Raw genomic sequence first — 5,149 nt, 5'->3', positions numbered from 1 at the left:
CGCAGGATTAACTTTTTTAAAGGTTTTATGTATTTATTTGACAGAGAGAGACACAGTAAGAGAGGGAACACAAGCAGGGGGAGTGGGAGAGGGAGAAGCAGGCTTCCCGCTGAGCAGGGAGCCTGATGTGGGACTTGATCCCAGGACCCTGGGACCATGACCTGAACCAAAAGCAGATGCTTAACGACTGAGCCACCCAGGCGCCCCAGGGTCACAGGGGATTTAAACTGGGACATAATCCTGGTGTTATCCAAAGTGTCCACGATTTTTTTTTTTTAATTTATTTGACAGAGAGAGACACAGTGAGAGAGGGAACACAAGCAGGGGGAGTGGGAGAAGGAGAAGCAGGCTTCCCGCTGAGCAGGGATCCCGATGTGGGACTCGATCCCAGGACCCTGGGATCATGACCTGAGCCGAAGGCAGACGCCCAATGACTGAGCCACCCAGGCGCCCCATGTCCACGATTTTGAAGTAGTTCTCTTGGTGTAGCAAATACATCATCATTATAGCTAGCAGGAATGAAGAGGTCATTGGGTCCAAGCCAATGTGGGTGCTGACCCGCTGACGGACAATGAGTGAGCTGAGCCTGTTGCCTCACCTCTAAAGTTGAGGTCACGCCAGCAGCCCAGCAGGGTTACCGTAGAGGACATGGCAGAGGAGAGGCAGAAGCAGGGAGCGGTGCAGGCAAGCATAGCAGGCGCTCAGGACATGGAGCCGCCCCCCCGCCCCCCCTGCCCTGCAGCGGCCCAAGGGTCCCGCCCACAGGTATTTGCATGTACCCAAGGGCCCGGGCCTGTGTGAGTGACCACCGGCAACTATTTGCTAGCCAGAGAGCTGGGGGTGGCGCACGTGCTCTGTCCTTTTCTGACAGCTCTAGAAGCAAAACCGTGATGGCAGAGGTATCTGGGCAACTCTGCTTGCGAGGACAGAGTTAAGTCACTAACCATTCCATCTGTCTGGGGAGCATCCCTGGTCTTCCGAATGCTCCTGGGAGAGGTGTGGGTCAGGGAACGGGCCTTGGCTTCAACGCATTAGGAAGCACAGTGTTTTCTTAACACGTTCGATGATCTGGTGGCCGTTCCTGCAGACGACAGTGGTAAACCAGAGCAGTGGGTCTCAGAGTTGGGTGAGCATCAGAATCACCTGGACGTCCTGTTGAGATGCAGACCTCTGGGCCTCACTCTCAGAGTCTCCCATGTATCGGGCCTGGGGCGGGGCCTGGGAATTTGCTTTTCTAACAAGTTCCCAGGTGATGCTGATGGTCCACTTTGAGAATCGTGGAATTAGAGTGACGCCCTTTCTGTCCCCGGGAGTTGTGACAGCGGTGCTGGGGTTTGGCAGCACAAGATGACTCTCCCCACATTTCAGCTTGGAATTCCGTCTCAGGCCTGCTTGTTGGCAGCGTGAGGCTTCTTTCAGAGCAAGGAACAGAGACCACATGGAAATGGAAGGGGGAAACCCTGACACCTCCTCAAGTCGGAGTTTTTAACGGTTAAAATTAATCCTGTGGGGCACCTGGGTCGCTCAGTCGTTAAGTGTCTGCCTTCGGCTCAGGTCATGGTCCCAGGGTCCTGGGATAGAGCCCCGCATGGGGCTCCCTGCTGGGCGGGAAGCCTGCTTCTCCCTCTCCCACTCCCTCGGCTTGTGTTCCCTCTCTCGCTGTGTCTCTCTCTGTCAAATAAATAAATAAAATCTTTAAAAAAATAAAAAAATAAAAAATAAATCTCCTGTGACCCTAAAAGTGAAAAACAAATAGCTAAAAATCTCATGAAAAGATGCTCAAATTTACATTAGGGAAATGTAAACTAAAACTGCAACGAGATGCCCACGACACACCAACTAAAATTGCTAAAATTTAAAAGGGCTGCCTGGGTGGCTCAGTCGGTTAAGCGTCTGACTTTTGATTTCAGCTCAGGTCATGATCTCAGGGTCGTGAGATTGAGCCCTATGACGGGCTCCACGCTGAGCATGGAGTCTGCTTGAGATTCTCTCTCACCCTCTGCCCCTCCCCACTGGTCTCTCTCATGCTCTCTCTCTCTCTCTCAAAATAAATCAATAAAATCTTTTTTTAAAAAAATGAAAGAATGGTAATAGCAAGTAATGGTGAGGATGTGGAACAACTGGAATTCTCATACGTTGAAGGGAAATGCGAAAATGACTCACCCACTTTGAAGAACTCTTTGGCAGTTCCTTATAAAGTTTATAGACATACTCTTACTTGGGGGATAACTGAAAAATATATATTCCCCAATAACTCTAGGATACAATATTCATAGAAGCTTTATTCCTAACACCTAAAAACCAGAAACAATCCAAATGCCCATCAACAGGTGAATGGCTAAACAAATTGTGGTACGTTCATGCAATAGAATACTACCAGCAATAAAAAAGAACCAAACTACTGATACATGCAAGAATATGAAATAATCTCAAAAACATTATGGTCAGTGAAAGAGGACAGGCACAAAAGAGGGTATTTGTGTATGATTCCATTTATAGAGAACTCTAGAAAAGGCAAAGCTAATCTGTAAGGACAGAGTTCAGAACAGGGGTGGTGGTAGAGGAGAGATGACAGCAAAGAGTTACAGGGGAACTCTCTGCGGAATGAAAACATTCTATATCGTGATTCATGGTACTTTTATCCGAGCCTATGTGTGTCAAAAATCTGTACACTTCAAGTGGGTGCATCTTATTGTGTATAAGTCCTGCCTCAGTAAAGTTGATCACATTTTGTGTGGCCTGACTTCGGTCTGACCTGTCCAGGACGCCGTCGCTGACCCATCCTGTGCTGCCCCCCCTTGCTCCTCGTTAGCATGCCCCAGGGCCCTCCGGGACGGTCTGACAGCCTGACGCTCCCTGCTTAGGGCCAGGCGCACAGCGGCGGTAGATATCTGAGGACAGGAGAGGAAGCAAATTGATGGTGTTTGCAAAAGTGACAGACACATCTGCCAGGAAGTAGGGTCACTTCCTCTGACCCTCAGTTTCCCCCTCTCTAATAGGGATGGGGCAAGGGGACCACAGGATCTCTCTCCTTTTTATCTCTTATCATCTCTTTCGCCCTGCTGTCTCTATCTCAAGCTCTCCTGCTTTGGGTCTGCTCTTCTTTCTGTCTCTGTTTTTCATCTGGCTCTCATCTCTGCCTCCTTCCTCTTTCTGGGTCTCCACTCGGGCGCTCAGTGACAACTCCAGTGCCCCCACAGGTACCCGGAGAAGCGAGGAGCCTGCTTCCCTGCCCAGTCCTGGCAAGTTGGACCAATGGAGTGGTAGCCGGTCCGCCGGCTCTCCGGGGCCGCAGCATGGGAGCGATGAAAGGGTGTGAACGGGAAGGGGAGCGTTTTTTAAAGACACCACGAAGGAGACACACAGGCCTACCAGGCCCTGTCACACAACTCTGAGTCACCAGGAAAAGCCGTGTCAGGAGGCCCTCTTGGCCTGCATGACTCTGTGCGGCCTGGGTTCTGTGTCCAGCCCGGAACCCACTCACAGGACTGAGCCTAATGGCTTGGTTAAGAATACATGATTGACTTGACACAGGACCAGAGCATGGGGATCCAGCTAGATGGGATGGCAGGCACAGGGGACCTTCCTAAAGGAAAGGATCAGAAACATTCACAAAGGAAACGAACCATGTTCACTGAGAAACAACTGGCAGATTTAGAATTCTTGTTCAGCAAGAACCCATACCCCGCTCCCAGCCTTCAGAAAGAAATGGCCTCGAAACTGGAGATACATCCCACCGTACTGCAGGTTTGGTTCAAGAACCACAGAGCAAAAGTCAAGAAAGCCAAACAACAGCAATTAGCTGGGGTGGAAGTCAAGACCAGCTCTTCCAAGAGACACACGGATGCCGCTCCAGGAGCCCCCGATGGTGCCTACCCTGCTTCCCTAGTTTATACAGATCACCCCATACCTTCCTTCCAACTCAGCATATGCTCCAATTTTAAGGCTCTCTCAGACCATTCTTCTGGCCACAAAATTGTCCATTTCGGCTGCTGCCGAGATCCTAACATCTACTCCCTATGTCCCATTACGGAATCCCAAATTCTTTCCACAAGCTTCACTGCTAATTCTTTGGGTTCTTCATCTCCACAAAGAACTTAGTGAGCAAAGCCAGACACAAAAGGTCACCTGCTGTAACGATTCGCACTGATTCCAGACAAAAGACAGAGTCAGGATCTATGCAACATGGAGGCATTTCAGAAACGGGCTTCGTGGAAAAAAAAAAAAAAAGACCCACAAGTGCCCGTGGGGTGGAACTGAGTGTCAAGGGTCGCTCAACGAACTCTTGCGATGGGGATGTTTCATGTTGTAATTCGGATGGCAGGAACCTGCATATATAAATTCATCCAAAGACACAGAACTGTAATATTGTATAACATACACCACAAAAAAAAAAAATCATGTGACAGGACGGAAGCATCAGCTAATGCCACTGGCAGTAACCATTTTGCAATATATAAATGTATCAAATCAACACATCATACACCTTACACTTGTATCTCAGTAAAGCTGGAGACAATTTTTAAATTATATCTCAATAAATACATACAATGAGGCTAAAAAAAAAAAAGAATCCATGATTGATTGTTGTCCCCATGAGGCTCGAGTTCCTCCTCAACTACTTGGTAGCTGGTGGCCCTACGCAAGTTACTGCACTTTTCCCTGTCTCTGTTTCCTCATCTCTAAAATGGGAGTAAAGGTGTGCCTGGGAGGCTCAGTCGGTTAAGCGTCTCCCTTCAGCTCAGATCATGATCTCAGGGTTCTGAGACCCAGGAGAGACTGTGTGTGTGGGGGGAGGGGTGAGTATTCTCACTGAGAAGGGTCAGACTGGACTTTACAAAACTGGTGTCATCTATCTTGGACTGTGGTAGCCCGGGCAGATGTGGGGAAGTACAATAGCAGGTGCAAAGGCCCAGCAGTGGGAAGGGAAAGGGTACCTATGGGGACGGCGAGAAGCTCAGTGTGACTGTCACTCAAGTTATAGGAAGGGGCTTTGTGGTGAATAAGGCAAGAACGGTGGGCCAGGGCTCTCCAAAATGCATGCCCACCCAGCTTCATTCATTCCTTGATTCCACATTTACTAAGTGTCCAGTTTGTGCCAGACAACATTGTAGGTGCCTGGACATCTATCCCCTTTCTTAGATAGCAT

General features: G+C 49.2%; 1 pseudogene; it reads left to right on the top strand.

Annotated features, from left to right (window-relative positions):
• The first annotated feature begins 3,543 nt into the window (after positions 1–3,543).
• LOC114212011 (divergent paired-related homeobox pseudogene) lies at positions 3,544–4,101 on the top strand (annotated as a pseudogene).
• Positions 4,102–5,149: the final 1,048 nt, after the last annotated feature.

The sequence above is a fragment of the Eumetopias jubatus genome, unplaced genomic scaffold (assembly GCF_037043125.1).
Source record: "Eumetopias jubatus isolate StellerSeaLion01/CBP00866 unplaced genomic scaffold, mEumJub1_p1.0 scaffold_4, whole genome shotgun sequence".
In the NCBI taxonomy this organism is placed as follows: Eukaryota; Metazoa; Chordata; class Mammalia; order Carnivora; family Otariidae; genus Eumetopias; species Eumetopias jubatus.
This window is presented reverse-complemented; position numbering and strand designations above follow the sequence as displayed.